The sequence below is a fragment of the Amblyomma americanum genome, chromosome 4, assembly GCF_052857255.1.
Source record: "Amblyomma americanum isolate KBUSLIRL-KWMA chromosome 4, ASM5285725v1, whole genome shotgun sequence".
Classification (NCBI taxonomy): Eukaryota; Metazoa; Arthropoda; class Arachnida; order Ixodida; family Ixodidae; genus Amblyomma; species Amblyomma americanum.
In genome coordinates, this window is record NC_135500.1 from 15,584,372 (window position 1) to 15,604,740 (window position 20,369).

Genomic DNA, 20,369 nt, shown 5'->3' on the forward strand with positions numbered 1-20,369 from the left:
AAGAACGTGCCATCCGCATAATATGCAAATCACCCCATTTAAATCACACGCAGGAGATGTACAAGCAGCTAAATATTGTCAGCGTAGAATCTATGTATGACTACAGGCTTGCTAAGCAATACAGATGAGAAAGAAGAAAATGGAATAACACCTTGAAGTTACTGGCAAATCATGAAAAGCACACGCCTATTTAACCCATGCGCAACGCAGATGAATGGAAATTGAGAAAATGCCGTACAAGATATGCAAGGCAAATGTTAAAATTTAGACTACCAACATTGCTGAATGATTTCGCGAAGGGCAAAAATACAGATTTTGACTCTATTTCATTGAAGAGCCTGCGGAATAAATATCAATAGGACTGAAATGTCGCCACGTCTTAAATTTTGAAACGGTTTGCGCATTTACTTTTTTCCTTTCTTTTCTCTTTTTTTTTGGTGTGTTCTTTATTGCTGATGTCTTTGGATCATGTTGTATATATGGGTAAACATATATACGCTTCACCATGTAAACTAATAATTTCAATACAATACACTTTATTTTCATGTATGCTCATGTTTGACTTGTGTTTGTGTTCTCCTATCGCATCCACTTCTTTATTCTTTATTTTTAACTACTGCAGCATGTAGCTGCAAACTGGTTGCCATGTATTGGGGCGTATGGGCCTTAGTCAAGCCTTCCTCTGGTTTTTGCTCGTGCTCCAAACATCCCTTAGATGTTGAATAAACATTGCATTGTATTGTATTGCATTGTATTGTATTGTATTTACGTCTATACGTAAATTTCGTCGTGGAAATTTCGCAACCGGGATGTTGCAATGTCACCGTACACGGAGAAAAAGATTACACTTTTAGCGCTCATCCGAAAGCCTTGATGAAGCGGTTTGTGGTTGATTGAAAGGCGGCTGATTAAACTGTCCACATACTTGATTCAAGAGTTCCTGCTTCGACACGCCAGCCACACTTGGAATTTAGCGGGGAACACAGAACGGCATCCTTATGCTACGGCGACCTGCGAAATCTAATAAATATCCGCTTAGAAACTACTTAAAGCCATGCGAAGGTCAAGATTGAGGTCTTGGTAAACCTTACGGATTGTTTTAAAATGCTGATGAGTCTACCTGACCGTCTACCTCAGTCTGTACGAAGCTAAAATAGGAGACTGAAAATGTCGCTGCACCTCTACTACTATTAACCAGCTCCGGATAATTCTCGTTGCGCCGCGATTTCAGCAGATAAAAGCAGTCATTTGGTACCATTTATTACCCGTTTCAACGCAAGACGCAAACATTTATAATATTTGCTTATCCTAGTGCTGCTGCAGTAGTAGAAATCTTCGACTATTACGTGGCGCATTTTCTCCCCTGTGTTCTTATTTGTGGGTTTCCACTTAACCAGGAATGCAGAAAACATTGTTACACTTGCTGCAACAGGAAAAAAAGCATCTGATAGGCTTCTTAGCAGCCTTTTGCTTAGTGAGAAGCGTTTCACCGATTCGCGTTACGTGCCTCTTTCGTCCTGATATCATCTACAGCTATATACCAAGTAACCCAAACCAAAGTACTTCTTGTTACGCGGGCGCAGTGCAAAAATTGAAGCCCACTTCACCGCAATACAGGGCGCACTTTAGCAGACGACGCGCGAAGCCCCGCCTACGGCTCTCGCTGCTCCTGCGCAATAGTTTCACCGGCGCCCGCCAGAGGCGCCCCGCGGAGCGCGGGCAGCACGGAGTGACATTCTAAGAGTGGGCGACCCTACCTTGTTTGTTTTATTTTTTAGGCGATGTTTATTGCGTCAGGGCATAAAGGTTTTGAAATTACGGATGAGGAGGATGCTTAAATAAATCAAAAAGGTTGCCTGATCTAATGAAATCAAGTTGTGAACGATGATGTGGACCCTGTGTCCAAGCGATATATGAATCCGGATTGTTCGTAGAGAGACCCACTGCCGCCAGGTGCCGAGTTCTTGTCGGCTTCAGCTCCGGGCAAGGCCACCGCAGGTGGTGAATATCCGCCTCACTATCTTTCATCTTGCAGACTGGACACCCGGGGTGATGACATAAATCTTAGAACTGCGGCAACTTGCGTGTCACGGCTGGAGTCAGGGCAACCCCGACCCGTATCCTCCGAAGCGCAACTTCCTCTGCACGGGTAAGACCACGGGGGAAGGTTACCCCACACGGAGGGATTAGAGCACGTGTGCGGCGCCGGAGGTGTTCCTTTCTTGTTAAAAGGAGGGTGGTGTCATCCAGAGCGGGGACTCGTGGCAAAGACGAGGTAGGGGTCGAAAGGAGGGTCACAAAATCTGCGCGGCTTTGCGCGCTCAGAAGGTCACACACGACCCACTCAATACGGATTTGCTGCGGGATGCGTGCCTCTAGACGATGCACGTAGCATAATTCTGGGGTGCGACTGACGCGTGGTAGTAGGCGTGTGACATGAGGGGCGTCAGTGCGAATGACAATGCGGGTCGTAGGTAGCATGGGAACGGCGGCCACAGAGCTGAGTGCCTCTTGAACCGCAAGCACCTCCGCGCAGGAGGAGGAAGGAGGTTCTGAGTGGCGAAACCTTGACGTTTGGTTCAGGGCAGTTTTGCAAGGACAGTAAACTGCCGTTTTTGTTTCGAAGGCCTGGATGCTTGCGTCAACGTACATAACGATGGAGCGATGCCGCAGATCGGCGTCTTGCTCTGTAATTTGGTCGCGAAACCACGATGCCGCGCGGGTAGTTTATGGCCGACGTAGAGCAGATGGTTTGTTGTCGCTTAGCTGCGCAAAACTCCAGGGACGATAACTGGTGGGGGCGGCTGTAGAGTGGAGCGCGATGAAGCATATGCTCTGAGTGCACACGTTGTGTGTGTAAGGCTTGACTTTAGGCGGCGAGCATCGCGTCGTTGCTGCAGCAGCTCATCTAGTTTATTCAGCTGCGCATGTTCTTGAAACGCTACGATCGGGGTGATGCGGGAAAGGCAAGTGATGATCCCCATTCCACTGGATTAACAGCTTCAAGGCGAACACAATGAGCCCTCGCCAAATGCTAGAATTGGGCTTGGTAAACGAGGCGCAGTTGCACAACCGCCCGCACCAACTGTCGAGCAACATTAGAGCGGGTTCCTCCTGTTTTAGGCTCCTGTGCACTGTCCTTTTTCGGTGTTGCTGACACTGTTTTGTTGCTTGCGAAATTACATCAGCCGTCAATGTCTCGAAAATCGGCGCCCACTTAAGCGGTCAGCTTGACAGGTGTAGAAACTCGCCCGCCCACGCCGTTGAAAGTACGAGAAGGTTGGAGAAAATTCGCCGGTAACAGTGGAATATTGTGCACCTTTCTACATGTTAGGTGATGACCTCTATGCCCCTTCTAGAGAATTCCTCGCCGCCCTACCAATGGCAAGGGCGGGCAAGGCGACAAATAGAAGCAGGCTGCGGCTGAGCGGGGAGCAGTCGAAGAGGATGCGAGGAAAAAGGCGGTGCTGTGTTGATATTGCCTTTGCACTGTGAGCGAATGAGGGAATATGAAGGAAAAGAAATGAGTATAGGGACCCTGCGCTGCCCAAGAAGCGCGCCTGGATGGATACGGCTGACCCCTTTAAATCGGGCGGTGGTTCAAGGCACCTAGCCATTACTCGTGAAATTTTACTCTTGTCTTCATTTTAGCCACCAATCAGATAACCTTCGCTTGGTTACTTCTACCCGCTTAAAATCTACTTTCCCTTCACTGCCCTTAAACCCCAATGCCTTGGATAAATCAGCCCCGCTGTTTTCCACTGTAGGGTGGAGCCCTTTACAGAAAAGTATCAAGTGTTCAGCCGTTTCCTCCTCCTCTCCGCGCGCAACGCACAACGTGTCTAACTCGTGGTACCTGGCTCTATACGGCTTAGTCCGCAAAACCTCCGTCCTGGCTTCAAACAACTAAGAGCTTCTCCTACAATTATCATAGATTTTTTCGTTGGCAATTTCCTGCTTAAAGATCCTGTATGTTCCCAGTGCCTATTTCGTCAGCATCCCTGTTTTCCACAGAGCTCTCTCCGTTTCTTTAACCTTTTTCTTAACCAATAACTGCTGATTTGCCCCCCTACTGCTGTCCAGGTATTTGCTTGTCAATTTTCTATTTCGCTTTCTTCATTTCGTGTCAACATTCCTTATGTACAGGTATCTGAAAACTTTCCTAGGCCACTGCTTTTCCCCCATTTTTCTCAGTCGCTCCTCAAATGCTATCTTACTGCTAGCCTCTCTGCTCTCGAACGACGCCTCTTCGTCTGGCACCCAGCGCCACCTGGTTTCAAAATCAGGAATCACATAGTAGGACGGAGCAGACGAGCCGCTGGAGCGTGGCCGGCTTCGCCATTTGCTCCTTGGCTTTCTGTTGCGTTCGTAGACTTCTGTCTGAGCTCCACTGTTCCGATTATCAAGAGCTTTCGGAGATTAGTTTATCGACACTGCTTGATCGCCGCAGCTTCTTGCAAACGTCGATACCGGCCCTGCTGTAACTGCATTGGGGGAAGCATGCCAGTGTTGATGCTGCGCTAGGGGTTGCGATGTAAAAACTCCTCTTTAGTATTTTTTTTGCTCCAGTTTTCCTGTGAACGGCGCATTTGCACAGAATTTGCACAGTAAATTATTTGGAAGCCGCTAATGAAACACTCTCAAACAAAACAAGCTCCGTGCCAATGCTCGTGGTTAGCATCTAAGTGTGGCAAAGTGGTTGTTTGGGCGTGTTGGTGAGGCATTCCAAAAACTTGACGCGCACTAAGAGACGAGAACGAATAAAGAAGACGTGACACACACGAACGCTCGTGTGAGTCACGTCTTCTTCTCGTTTGCGTCACGTCTTCTTTATTCGTTCTCATCTCTTTGTGCGCGTCAAGTTTTTGGAATCCAAGGGTGCTTCCGCGCTCTACACGCCCTACACACAGTAAACCTGTTTAACGTTAGTTTTTGTGCTTTCGAAAAACTGCGCCAGTATCTTAAAAAGGCCAATATATGTACACTTTCATTGCACTTCGCGCATCGCAATTTGTTACACATGCAGCATTGTGTGGGAGTGAACCAATCTAAACATAGCTGGGCGGGATGCAAGTGTCTGTCCTGGTAATACATGCGTACTACAATATAGCTTACGATCCTGTATGACCACCTTTACTTGGGTGTTATGGAGGTTCCCTTCTTTACGCTTGCGAGATCAACAGCAAGCGTGAGTTCCGCAGGTGCATTATAAATCATGTATTTTAAAAGATATGTTTTGAGGGCACTGCAGTCACGACGCCGCTAACACACCGATGCCATTTTTCACGACGGTGGTAAGCCACCATCAAAAAACGCAGGCGTGAGGACGACACAGTGAGCACCTGTGGCAGATCAGTCGGCTTGAGTTCGTGCTCTTTATTTTTAGGTTTAAAATACTACTCAGCATCGGGAATTGTTTTATTCGGCATCACGCAATAAAAGTGATTGAGAGATAGCAAGAAAATAAATGTGCTAAATTGTTTTATTCGGCATCATGCTATAAAAGTGATTGAGAGATAGCAAGAAAATAAATTTGCTCTGTATCGCTTGCAGCGCTATGCGAAATTTGCCGCCTGGATGTCATCAGTGGCACGACGTCTGCGATTGCATCAACATGCCTCTCCTGCCCCTTTAATACACGTGCTACGGTCAAAAATCAGTGCACTAAACAAAGCGGAATGCCATCGTGAATCACAGCCTACAGCAGCATATTTAAATACAGAAAGGTGTTTCTATGCTCGATGTAAAACGAATAAAGCTATGTAATCGCTGGAAATTAGCATGTGTCCTGACACAAACACTGCATGAAAGTTTTTGTGCTGCGCACACAAGCAAGCTAGTACGAACATCGAAGCGAATGAGGAAGAAAATCGCTCCGAGTGCTATTGAAACAATATGGCAATATGGAGCAAGTCCTGCCCGATGAATTGTTCTTAGAGTGTATTTTGGCTTCTCAACAATCCTTAAGGATTCAGTGTAGAAACCTCGTGGTTGTGTATGCTGCAGTGGAAATTGCCAACAACGCATGGTCGTGTGCATTACGTCGCTTGACAGCCCTGACAAAATACTTGCTTTTTTGGCCTTCAACCGCCAGCTGGTAGACGTGGTTTGCCGTCTGAACTGTGCAAACATGTTACCATATACATGCGCTACGAGTAGCGAAGCCGCATTGCGTTAAGCAAATCAAAGCTTGTACGACAAGGCAACCAACAAGTAAGGTGCACGCGGATTTGCCGTACTCGTCCAAGCGCCTGATTTGATCACTGCAGCGCTCTTATTGGCGCGGCCACGACGGAAACAAGTAGAAAACGCTCTTATCGAAGCCTTCTTCCGTGTAGCACTTGCGAACGCCGCGGTATGTTGGTGGTTTTGGCGTTTTTTTGGGCCGCCCTTCCGCACCTCTAGCTGCGGTAGCTGCCTTCGTCCTACAAAGAAGTGCGGCGATGGCGGATACGTGGCACTGGTGGTAGGCGGGCAAACTTCCCAATGCCCACCACACTGCTTTAAAAGAGGAGGGAGGCAAATGCCTCTTCCTCCTTCTCTTCAACTCCTCCAGTCCTTCTATCAAGGCGTGGTTTCTGGCTTTGGTTTTTCTATTGTTGCAACCCTACTAGATAGCGTTATGTATTCAACGTTAACTTTATCACAAGTGGGGATGTTTGCCTTGACCAGAAGTGCTGAACAATTGCCGCTTTAACAATATGTTCATTATTATTCTTTGCTGCACTACGTGACATACGCACACACTGCTTGGTCCCATTGTAAAAGCCGCCGCGGTGGCTCAGTGGTTATGGCGCTCGGCAGCTGGCCCGAAAGACGCGGGTTCGATCCTGGCCGCGTTGGTCGAATTTCGATGGAGGCAAAATTCTAGAGGCCCGTGTACTGTGCGATGTCAGTGCACGTTAAAGAAGCACAGGTGGTCGAAATTTACGGAGCCCTTCCCCACGGCGTCTCTCATAGCCTGAGTCGCATTGGGACGTTCAACCCCCATAAACCTAAACCTAAACCATAGTAAGATGATAGCGATCGATTCCGTGGAAAAAAGTAAAAGAAATGCATGCAGGCAACCCTTTATGACAGTAACAGGTGTCAGTATAGGAAAGCTTACAGGAAACATGTAAAAGTTACATATCACTCCAGACACTTGTGAAAACAGCAGTTGATAGAAGTCAAGTTTATAAACCGTAATTTAGAAATCAAACGAGAGCGTGTAGCACTTATACAAGGAAGGCAACAATGTAAAGTGAATCAATAATATCACCTTACAAAGACTGCGAATAATAACAGACGTGCAGACCACAAATGTCCATACTGTCATTTCACGAGATCACAGAGAATGCATAATAACTTATCATACCGCAAATAAATACCAAGTCACAATGAGTACGGGTAGATGTGGGGTTACATCTCCAAAATATAATTCAATATATTAAAACGGAAATTAGCAAAATGAGGTGAATTAAGTGTTTGATTTGGGAAAAGGGAGAAATTAGCTACTTACAGATAAAGGAAATTTATGGTAGCTAGTTGCTTGCAAAAGAAGCTAAATCTAGCTGCAAACGATCCAAATTGGGAACCCTACCTCACCTACTGTGCCGCGATGTAATTTTTGATACTTGGCTTAAGCCTGCTCGTCCACCTGGTATATGAGGTCTTGCAGATACGTTGTGCGCATGCGGCAAGAAATTTCCTGCTTACGCCTACTCTCAGGGACCAACCTGCCATGGTGGTTCACTTCCTCTGGCATTAGGCTACTGGTTGCAAGGCCGAGAGATCGGTAACAGGCCGCATTTCAATGAAGGTGAATTGCAAAAGAGCCTGTGTAGTGTCCATTAAGAGCGGATGTTCAAAGTCCCCATGTAGTCTCATTAATCCGGAGCCCTCCACTACGGCGACCATCAAAGCCCTTATGCCACTTCAGAGCGTTGAACACCAGATACTATATAAAAGCAACACTCTCCACACCCGCCGCAGTGGCTCAGTGATTAGCGTGCTCGACTACTGATCCGGAGTTCCCGGGTTCGAACCCGACCGCGGTGGCTGCGATTTTTTTGGAGGAAAAACGCTAAGTCACCCGTGTGCTGTGCGATTTCAGTGCAAGTTAAAGATCCCCAGGTGGTCGAAATTATTCCGGAGCCCTCTACTACGGCACCTCTTTCTTCCTTTCTTCTTTCACTCCCTTCTTTCCCCCTTCCCTTATGGCGCGGTTCAGGTGTCCAACGATATATGAGACAGATACTGCGCCATTTCCTTTCCCCCAAAACCAATTATTATTATTAACACTCTCCACGATGAGAAAGGCTAGAATTGACCATTTGCGGTAAATTTTCTGGGCATGCGCGGTGAAGGCGCAGCTAGCGCCCTCTGTGGGCGATTTGGTTTTGGTTGGAAAACATGAGCCGGCCGTGCATTCCAGCGCTTTAGTGCGGCGACTGGTGTGAGCTGTAACTGCCCCGTAACTGCCATGTAACTGCAACGCGTTTCTATCTAAACTAACCACGCGTTTTCCAACAGCGATACTTGGACGTAATAAAAGCCGCGACAAGATACAAGGCGCAAAAGACAAAGCCGCTAATGGGGCCAGTAATGCGCGCATCCAGCATGTTCCGAAACGGGTTTTCCTGCTACATTTTGCGCTTGCAGCCAAGTGCGCACAGCTCGGTCGTTCTAGAAGAGTTTTGGCATCGACAAACGTGCGTATTCGGTGACAGCCAAATTATTTATTCTAGTAAGAACATTCACCATAAATGCTACAATGTCAAACTGTGCTATCTCAACAGCGAAAGCACGCTAGAGAGCGTAACCTCGCCTATGTTCGCGCATTCTAACGCTCCACCGGCCTGTTAGCACGCAAAGTAATGCTCTGACGTATCAGCACAAGCCGCGATTGAGATAGTACAACGGGTCGTTTTCTAATCAGTTAAGTGTGGCCTGCGGCAAAAGGTGGTGCATGAAGTTAGCAGAAACTCCTGCCTTTTCAAGGAAGCGCGAACATAAACGTCTGTGCGCATTAAGAAAGTGGATCCCATCATATTGTTGCACTCGCCCGCGCGTAGGCGCATATTCATGCCCGTTTTCATTTGGCCATTCGGCGTTCCGTTGAGGTAGTACAGCGTAGGTATTGCCACACATGGTCTTTTTCAGGCTACAGCGTAAAAACTCTTCGCTCCATCCCGTTTCTAAAGCGGACATGGGATGTTCTCATCCTCTTTCGTGGTCAAACGCACGTTTCCGGCAAAGAAACAGCACTAAAACAACAAAACAAGCGCACGTGAACTGCTGAACGCTGCCTTGCACACGTTTGGTCGAGAACCACTGTCCAACCAAAAGTGCCAGCGGAGCTTCCCTGTTTGCACGACAGGCGGCGCTCGCTTTTCCGAAAATGGGGCTGACTTACCCAAGGCATTGGGGTTTAGGGATAGTGAAGGGAAAGTGGATTTTAAGAGGTTAGAAGTAACCAAGTGAAGGTTATCTGACTGGTGGCTAAAAGCAAGACAGGAGTAAAATTTCACAAGACATGGCTAGGTGGCTTGAGCCACCGCCCGATGTAAAGGGTTCAGCCGTATCCATCCATCCATCCATGGTACCCACGGGAAAACCACAAACGAGGCAGTACAGGGGGATATGGGCTAGACGTCGTTCAAAGCACGGGAAGCTCAGGGTAAAGTACTATACGAAGAACGCCTGAGTAAATTGGACGATAACAGGTGGGCAGCTAAGGTATTTAAATACATGTACAGAAAGAGCGTTGACTCACAGTTGCGGAAACGAACTAGAAAGCTGGCCAGTAAGTTTGCCGGAGACGAGGAGAGAGAAAGAAAGAGCATTAAACGACAGGTTAAAAACGTCGAAGGTAAAAATTGGATAGATTCAATGGAAAAGAAGCATAGTGTAGAACTATATCGATGCTGGAAAAGGCAGATCAGGAAGGAAACTTTTTATAACTCAAGATGCAGTGCCCTCCTTTTTGAAGCTAGGTCACGGGTCTTGGAACGCGCAGCTACAAAAAGAAATTTAACGAAGAAGACGACACATGTGCTGTGTGTGTGTGGTAAATCTGTAGAAACAATAGAACACCTCATTCTAAAATGTGATGGTATCCATCCCAATGTCGATGCAGGCACATTCACTCTCCTGAGGCCTTGGGGTTTAGAGATAACAATAGCCATGTAAATAAATCTGCTGTAAAAATTAGCAATAATAATAATAATAATAATTGGTTTTTTGGGGAAAGGAAATGGCGCAGTATCTGTCTCATATATCGTTGGACACCTGAACCGCGCAACCGCGCCGTTAGGGAAGGGATAAGGGAGGGAGTGAAAGAAGAAAGGAAGAAGGAGGTGCCGTAGTGGAGGGCTCCGGAATAATTTCGACCACTTGGGGATCTTTAACGTGCACTGACATCGCACAGCACACGGGCGCCTTAGCGTTTTTCCTCCATAAAAACGCAGCCGCCGCTGTCGGGTTCGAACCCGGGAACTCCGGATCAGTAGTCGAGCGCCCTAACCACTGAGCCACCGCGGCGCAAAAAGCGATTGGAGAATTGGTGGCTCAAAAGCAGAAAGGTGACATAAGTTTTAAAGTGTAGGAAGGGGTATTTTAAAGAAAATGGCGAATTTTGTTAACAACTTACAGCAGAGGTAAAAAAAATAAAGGAAAAAAAAACTGAGCATGGTGGCAACTACCTCTGCCCCATTTCAAAGGGGACGCTCCTACCTTCCATCCATCCATCAATGGTCAATTTTTTTTTTGTAGCAGAGCTACACTGGGCTACCAGTCCAGCATTTCGCGGTGGCTGGGAGAGGACAGTTATGTGCATGCGCCGTTACCATGGCAACCGAAGAGGAGCAAAGTGCGGCGTGCGCTTCGCCGCCGCCGCGCGCCCGCTCCACCGTCAAAGCCGAGCGTGGCGTCAAGCGGATGAGCAGTTGCGCGCATGCGCCGATGCCATGGTAACCAGAGAGACCCCACACCTGCGCCGCGTTCTTCGCCGCCGCCTCGCCGCCCGCCGCTCTATCACCCGAACCCCGCGTCGCATGCGCAGGATTGCGTATGAAAGGCGGAGATGTAGCGGGCGTCTGTATCCCAACGTTCGACATGCATGCAGAGAAGGAGAGTCCAGCCGCTTCGAAACGGCAGCATAGACAAGAAAAGATTACCTCTTCCCATCCTGAGGTTGTCGCCTGACAGTTGGCTTGAACCAAATAAGAACGCTGGAGTGTGTGTGTACGTGAGACAAGGTATCACCGCTGTCAAACATCTCCCTTCGATCATGGTGAATAATGGTGAAGTTTGCTGTGTTGGGCTTCTGGACAGCGACACTATGATTGAGAGCGTCTACGTGTATGCCAGCCTACGGCACGGTTTCAGAGTTGTGTGCGACTTCGGTTGATTTCAACAGGAAACAGGACTCTGTTAGCAAGTGTATGAAAGAAAAGTTTGATTTTAATTTAGCTTGGGACCCTCAACGTCCAGACTACACAATGGGCAACTACTATAGAGCTTGTATACTAACGAGGCTCTACCAAATCGAAATACTGTGGCGACAAAATTGAGACCACTGCATGCTACTTCGAAGATCATCGGCCAGTCTTCGTCTCTGTCAAGCAAAATGAATAAAAGATGTGTATACCCAATGTCTCTCATTTCTAAACATACAGTGACCACAACAAGCTCAGCCACGGAAACGTACCTCTCGCGACGTATATCCTGGCATAGCCGAGCTACGGCCCATCACTCAAAGAGTTGGTGCAAGCACCCAAAATATATCTAATGAATTGCTACAGGGCTAACAGATCATTAGAAATGGGTGTTTTGAACAAACGTGGCTCATTGATGGATACTATAGAGGCTGGAAAATCGTTCCAATCTGTTCTGATTTTATGAATTAAGGAATCGATGTGATAATATGGATGGCTAATCAGTAGGCTAGGTTTGAATTTACAGTCGCGTGAAGAGGAAATTTACTTAAGAAGTGCAGATTAGGAGAGTTGGTAAGAATTCATAATGGTTCAACAGCGCAAAAAACAGGACAGAGTAAAAGAAGGGACACAGAATGGCGCTGATTTTGCAACTTAGTTTTATTGGAAGTAGGCACTTAGTTTATACAACAGTAAATCTGCGCACATGCGCAACGTCAACTCCAGATGCTTTCATGAAACTTGAAAACCCGCTTCAAAAGCACGTGAACATACCGCTGAATCGCTATGCACTGTGAAGTACGTTCATCTCCCATGAAGTTAGCATCAGAGATGGCATGCTAACGCGTCCATCATTTTTTCTGATAATGTGGAATGCTTCAGCTACCTCCCTAGTGCGCCTATCGAAATGTACAATAACCACTACGGCATCGAAAAAATACAGAGTACATTGACAGGAAGCGCAATGCTTAGCAAAGTTTTTAACCTTATTCATCAAGTAATTAGCGTGCTGAGGCCCACATGAATGCGTCGGCAGTCTGTACTAAATACGTGAGGCCACAGGACAGTGGGATCCGGTAGGCGAGGCCACTTTCACATGCAATTTACCTATTTTCATGATTAAATGCACGCCTTAGTGCTATACCCTTCAAGTTTTACTTGAATACGTGCAAACAGAAATAATTCCAGAAAAAAAAGGGAAAACAGACGCGTTTAACCACGTCCACACCAATGAACTTACCCGGACTCAAGCCACAGCTCTTAGAGGAGCACAGACAAAAATGGCAGTGGCTTAGCTCGGCTATGCCAGGATATATGTAGCGAAAGCAAGTATGAAACTCCCCGGTTGGCCTTGTTCGCATATTCCACAACGTATGAAGCACACGCATAAGCGTCGAGTATGACCCGTAGGTCCATGTCTGATTTCAGCACCGAGGCTATCCAAGGACTGAAGGGGTCGCGTCACTCTTACGCCTATTCTCTAGGTTAATGGCACGTTGTTCGGTTTCTTGAGCCCGCCGCTGAAGTCTCTTGGGCGCATTCCTTCGTTCATCACGGGCCGTCTTCAGTGAAGCAGGACTCAGGTCTCTCCTCCGGCTGCTTTCGCTGCTGCTAGCGGTCGAGACATCATCATCATCATCAGCCTTACTACACCCACTGCAGAGCACAGGCCTCTCCCATGTCTCTCCAATTAACCCTATCCTTTGCCAGCTGCATCCACCCTTTGCCTGCAAACTTCTTAATCTCATCCGCCCACCTAACCTTCTGCCGCCCCCTGCTACGCTTACTTTCTCTTGGAATCCACTCCGTTACCCTTAAGGACCAGCGGTTATCTTGCCTTCGCATTACATGCCCTGCCCAAGCCCATTTATTTCTCTTGATTTCGACTAGGATGTCATTAACCCGTGTTTGTTCCCTCACCCACTCTGCCCGCTTCCGATCTCTTAACGTTACACCTACCATTTTTCTTTCCATGGCTAGCGGTCGAGACCCCGGACGTTAAACGTGCCTGTCTCGCGGCGGCATATTCACGGCGGCGTTTAGCCAGTCGTTCGGCGCGCTGTTCGTCTGTTTCCTGGGCGATTCGTTTCCTCTTCATCTCGTTCCGCTGTCGATTCCAGGCCTTCTCCAGCTTATCAGAATCGTCGCCGTCCATACTATCGCCTCAACTGTGGTTGCGTCGCACGCCAGCTCTCCTTTTCAATCCTGTGACATCTTATCACGCATGCGACGCAGCTGTCGAAGCGAGCGTAGGCGAGCGCGACGACGAGGAACGCGGTGTCACGTCCTACCAAACGGAGGCGGCGGCGAGCGGCGCGGTGTGACGTCATGCCAGATGGCGCGGCGAGCGCGCGGAGCACAGTAACCTTCCGCGGGGAGGCGCGCGTTGTGACGTCATGTGCCTTGATGGAGTACCGCCACGGTGAAATCGCGAGTTTGCGGGAAATAAAGCTTTCGCTTTAAAAATACTTGTGAGCCCATATCAGTTGCCTTAATTAAAAGCGGTGTAGTTAAACCTATTCCTCAATTTTGTGACAAAAATTGGTGGTGGTTTAGCTCTGGTTAAACCTGGAGAGACGCGATAGCTACATCTGGCCGAGTGGAACTTGCTGTGTTGAACTGCAAAGTCAGTCTTTCGCCGCTCCGTTTCGCTGGGCTTTCCTTCTTCATCTTCGTCCCACTTGACATGGCGCATGCGCACAGCTGTTGCAGCTCGGTTTCGCCGGCGTGCCGCGCCGCTGGCAGCAGCAGCTGCTCCGCACCACGTCCCTGGTGACGTGACCAACCACGTGGCCGACCACGTGACGGTGGCGGCGCCGTCGCGCCGTGGCTGCGTCGCCACCGTCACGTGCCGCCGCCACGCTGAAGGCTCGAAATCTCAGCCCAGCTAATCCACGATATACAAAGCGAAAGCTGTTGGCGTCATTCTATTCACTGGCGTTGGTTCATACTGGCGAAAAATTGTTGGCCGGGCATTGTCAACGCCTAGGCGTTAACAGAGTTCTAGGCGCCGATGATTTTAATAAAGGCGCATACGCTGTGCTCTTAGCGGCTGCGCCGCGGCAGAGGATATAAGCCGCGGGGCGACCGCTTGCTTTGGAAGAACATCATGGAATCACAGCTCTTGCAGACAAGGACACAGAGACGACACACACACACACACACAATTGCGCAGAACTGTCTACTTTATTTTGAACATGTCAGATCCGTGCCTTATATTTAACAGAAGGGCATTTACACGCAAGCGCACATACAAAACAGATATCAAGGGGACAATCTCTAGTTGCCACGTTTTGATAATACATTCTGGGAGTGCTCGATTCCGACAAGAAGAAAACCAGCACGAAAGATCGCAAATTGTTCAGGGCTGAGTCAGGAAATTCAAACGCCAACACAGCAAACACGGGAAGAAGGGAGAAGCGAGGCATAAACATAAATGAAAAAAAAAATGACGCATAAAAAGGAGTGAAAAAAATTGGTTTAAAAAGAAGCAAAATATGATTTAGATGGGGAAACAATTAACACGGCAAATATTCATAAAAAGGTGAAAACATGAAAAAGTAAAACGTATAAAAAGAATGCAGGCCAACAATCAATATAATTGGTTTTGGGGAGAAAAGAAATGGCGCAGTATCTGTATCGTATATCGTTGGACACCTGAACCGCGCCGTAAGGGAAGGGTAAAGGAGGGAGTGAAAGAAGAAAGGAAGAGAGAGGTGCCGTAGTGGAGGGCTCCGGAATAATTTCGACCACCTCGGGATCTTTAACCTGCACTGACATCGCACAGCACACGGGCGCCTTAAACGCAGCCATAAATTAAGTGAGGCAAGAAATTAAAGCAGGTAAAAAAGGCATAAATGAGGCAATGATAACAGCGAAAAATTTAATGAGGCGCTAAAAGCAGGTAAAAGGATGACGTAAGTGAGACAACAATTAACATCAAAAAAAGGTAAATGATGAGAGCTGTGATGGCTGAGGAAATGGTTTAAGGTGGTTTCGAATACAGTAGAATAATAATGACCCATACATGTATGTGATCTCTTTTTCTAGGAGGGCTACTTTCAGGTTGTCAATAATAATAGTAATTTGTTTTTGGGGGGAAAGGAAATGGCGCAGTATCTGTCTTATATATCGTTTGACACCTGTACTGCGCAGTAAAGGAAGGGATAAAGGAGGGATTGAAAGAAGAAAGGAAGGGAGAGGTGCCGTAGTGGAGGGCTCCGGAATAATTTCGACCACCAGGGGATCTTTAACGTGCTTTGACATCGCACAGCACACGGGTGCCTTAGCGTTTTTCCTCCATAAAAACGCAGCCACCACGGTCGGGTTCGATCCCGGGAACTCCGGATCAGTAGCCGAGCACGCTAACCACTGAGACACCGCGGTGGATACACACGGCGAAGAAGCCACGCAGGGGAGTTGTAAAGCTTTAACTTTAAAAAGAAAACCACGCGTATTTGGTCCCTTTAAAGAGAAAGCCTTACTTTCCTGAGTCCGCCGGAAGTGTCCTCATCTCCTGTCAATCAAATGACGTCATCAAAACTGAAACAAATAAAATAAAAATGAAAAAGAAAAAATTTCAAAAGAATAGTTCAAAATAAAATTTAAAATACAAAAAATGTCAACATAGTTAGAAAATAAGAACAATGAAAATATAAATTAATATAATAGGAATTATTACAAAAATAAAAATAAACCAAAGAAAAATATAGTAAAAATTACAATATTTTTTATTTTTGAGGGTTTAACGTCCCAAAGCGACTCAGGCTATGAAGGACGCCATAGTGGAGGGCTCCGGAAATTTCGACCACATGGGGTTCTTTAATGTGCATTGACAACGCACAGTACACGGGCCTCTACAAGTTCGCCTCCATCGAAATTCGACCGCCGCGGTCGGGATCGAACCCGCGTCTTTTGGTAAAGCAGCTGAGCGCCATAACTACTGAGCCACCGCGGCGGCAAAAAAAAATCCAAGAGAGCAAATACAGCGCGTACTGCCATCGTGGGAAAAAAACCCCGCGTTGTAAAAAATTGCGCGCTTTCGCACATAAGCGGACTTAAGTGCCCTCAGAAATTTTTTTAAAGCGCAGGCTTTACTAGCCGCGGTGAGCGATTTTAGGGATCAGTGCGTTGGCCTTCTGCGTCGCAGAAAGAAAAAAAAATGGAGGACGCTTAAGCTTCGCCTTCAAGAGTGGAACACGACAGCCGGAGTTCCCGGGTTCGAACCCGACCGCGGCGGCTGCGTTTTTATGGAGGAAAAACGCTAAGGCGCCCGTGTGCTGTGCGATGTCAGTGCACGTTAAAGATCCCCAGGTGGTCGAAATTATTCCGGAGCCCTCCACTACGGCACCTCTTTCTTCCTTTCTTCTTTCACTCCCTCCTTTATCCCTTTCCTTACGGCGCGGTTCAGGTGTCCAACGATATATGAGACAGATACTGCGCCATTTCCTTTCCCCACAAAAAACCAATTATTATTATTAAACCCGATGCCACGAACGCCAGCATAACAAACGGGCAGCAAGCTGCAAGCTTCGTGGTGAACGCGCTTTCGATGTGCGCTGCGTTCGCCGCTCACCGCGTGATTCCTGCGAGCCCGCACGGCCCCGCTGCGCCCGAACGAGTCGAGCGGGAGGCGCTGCCGTCGCGCGCTATCTGTTGAGGCAGTGGCATAAAATGCGAGGAGGAGGAGGAGGAGGAGGGATTTCTCGCTCACGGCCAACGCCGCCGACGCCGACGACACCGGGTTTTCTGCGACACGGGGCCCATAACGATGCCGCGTTAAAATATGCCGCCACCGTCTGGAAGAGGATGTAGTAACGAGTGTTAGCTGTTGTGTAGCGCAATCTATCGTCCATGCGATGAATTACCACGTTGATTAGGCTACTTTTCCATACCTCACTACGAGCGAGCGCCTACCGCCTCGAGGTCGGATATTTTTTACCTATGTGACCCGAAAAAGTTTTTAGACCCTTTGGAGGGCCAGTTTTCCCTACCTCAAGGCGGTAGGGGCCCGGTTGCCATGACGTATGAAATTCCGTATCCTTGGCCTTTTCCTGCGTTTGTCTCTTTTGAACGCACTACGCGGTTCTTCAAAGCAATGCACCAACTAGCCCAACTAGAAGTTCTTCAAAACTACATGATATTGTGACCTGCCGAGCGCTGACGTCCCTGACGGCCGCCATGTTAATCCGAACCACCACTAAATATTAACCTAATTAGGAGGTATTGGTATCTAACATGTTCTACTCATCGACCCCATTACGAGCATGCCATTAGTTAGACCATGACGTCCTCGGTTAATTAATAATAAGGATTAAAATTTATGCCTTAAAATAACTACATATTAACTTCATTTGATAAAATTGGCGTCTAACGTGTTCTACTTATCTATTGGATTCCAAATATATAGTTTGTTTTATGTTTGCCTCAATAATTTGTTATAAGCGATAAAACATAATCACCTGACCAGTTAATTATGACGTCGCAAAATAAGTGACCTCACCAATCAATCACCGATTCAATATACTAATGACGTCACCAATGAATCACAAATTAGGCTGCTATACCGATTTACTATGGAGGCCACCATGTCGGACTTGGAAAATTTTAAGCAGAAGAGAGGTGGTAGCAGACCCCTATAAACCAAGGAAAAGGAGCAGCGAAAAACCATCCAACCACACAAGAAAAAAGAACAAGACACAAGCCCTGTGTCTTGTTCTTGTTTCTGTTTCTGTGTCTTGTTCTTGTTCTCTGTGTCTTGTTCTCTGTCTTGTTCTTGTTTCAAGAACAAGCGCTTGTTCTTTCCTCTTGTGTGGTTGCATGCTTTTGCGCTGCCCCTTTTCCGTGGTCCAAAATGCACCAACTAGCCCAAAAAGTTTTTCTGAAGACCCGAATAAATCGAGAAACGTGATGAATAAAAGCTAACGCTCTTAAAAAAGTTCGGACGCTTAAGATTCACCTTTAAAAGTGGAACGCGACAGCGTGTTGCAGGGCTGCCAGGGAGTCCATGGAACCCCATGGCCCGTTTGGCGTGTCGTCTTGCACTTTGGACAGATTTAATTGCTCGGAGTGTATAGGAGTCTTCTTAAAACAGCTCATCCGCCGTTCGAAGTGATCACGAACGGGCTGCAGTGACGCTGCTCTCTGAATTGGCCGTTGTGCGCCTCCGTTGTGGTATTAGAGGAAAGAAAAGGCGCAGTAACTGTCTTAAATATCGGTGGAGACCTCAAGCACGCCGTGGTGGAAAAGAGGATGTTTGTATTAAACAATTAACTGCAGTTCAACTATCCCCCGCCGCGGTGGCTCAGTGGTTAGGGCGCTCGACTACTGATCCGGAGTTCCCGGGTTCGAACCCGACCGCGGCGGCTGCGTTTTTATGGAGGAAAAACGCTAAGGCGCCCGTGTGCTGTGCGATGTCAGTGCACGTTAAAGATCCCCAGGTGGTCGAAATTATTCCGGAGCCCTCCACTACGGCACCTATTCGTCTTATCTTCTTTCACTCCCTCCTTTATCCCTTCCCTTACGGCGCGGTTCAGGTGTCCAACGATATATGAGACAGATACTGCGCCATTTCCTTTCCACCAAAAACCAATTATTATTATTATTTGTTCAACTACTGCTAAACCTGGTTAGAGAGCGAAACCTGTATTGTATCGGGCTACTAGACGCGGCTTGGCGTCTGTAACGTTGAGTGCGTTTGCGCAGTGGAGAGGCAGTGCGCCCAACCTGGCAGGTGGCAGTTAATGGTTCATCGCGAGAGGTCGACCACTCAATGAGCACTGCGGCCTACTGCTGCAGTGCCGTGTGTCTTCCACAACGCTGTCAGCGCTGATGCATGCATCTCACATCTCTCTCCCTTCAATAAAACGGAGAGTTGAGCGAGTTGGTACTTACATACTGCTGGGAATAACAGCGCTGAGACGAGGGACAAAGAAAGAAGAAGACAACAGGACCGGCGCTGACTAACTGAGCGTTTGTAAGAAAAAAAACGCAATATAAACTCCTTTGACAACCACGGGCGCGTGCGCAACACCAAAAGCGGCAGGGATACACCAATCACTTGAATCCAGATACATTAATTCACAGTCATGAACTGTTACAGAGGGGGTGCTCACGCATGAGTCAATGTTTTCATGAATATGAAACGCTTCATTGATTTCCCTTGTTAGTTTGTGTTTGTACAGGATTCTAGTTTTATTAAAAATGGGAATAATTTCGACCACCTAGGGATCTTTAACGTGCACTGACATCGCACAGCACATGGGCGCCTTAGCGTTTTTCCCCTATAAAAACGCTAAGGCGCCTATGTGCTGTGCGATGTCAGTGCACGTTAAAGATCCCCAGGTGGTCGAAGTTATTCCGGAGTCCTCCACTACGGCACCTCTCACTTCCTTTCTTCTTTCACTTCCTCCTTTCTCCCTTCCCTTACGACGCGGTTCAGGTGTCCGCCGATATATGAGGCAGATACTGCGCCATTTCCTTTCCCCCAAAACCAATTATTATTATTATTATTAAAAATGGGTGTACAGCTCTCCCTCACGACTGCCACGTACCTAAAAGCGCGATGGACGCGTCCACTGACCCAACGAGCCAGTTATGCGCATTCCTTTCCTCAAAATCTTCGGAGTCCAGAACGCTTTCAACGCCACCGGCAATGAACACAATGAACGCCGAAGGCCTATAGCTTCAGCGCCGCGTTTTTGCTACAATGTTGGGAATTCCAGAGCATGCAGCGCACATGTACCCGTGTTCGAACCCGACCGAGGCCGCGTTTCGATGGAGGCGAGACGCTAAGGCGCCCGTGTGCTGTGGGATGTCAGTGCACGTCAAAGATCCCCAGGTGGTCGAAATTATTCCGGAGCCCTCCACTACGGCACCTATTCGTCTTTTCTTCTTTCACTCCCTCCTTTATCCCTTCCGTTACGGCGCGGTTCAGGTGTCCAACGATAT

The 20,369-nt window shown here is 47.7% G+C and overlaps 1 protein-coding gene across 14 annotated transcripts in view; it reads left to right on the top strand.

Annotated features, from left to right (window-relative positions):
• Positions 1–20,369, top strand: part of LOC144127803 (FMRFamide receptor-like) — a 1,107,197-nt gene that overhangs the window by 988,801 nt on the left and 98,027 nt on the right. The window lies entirely within an intron of this gene.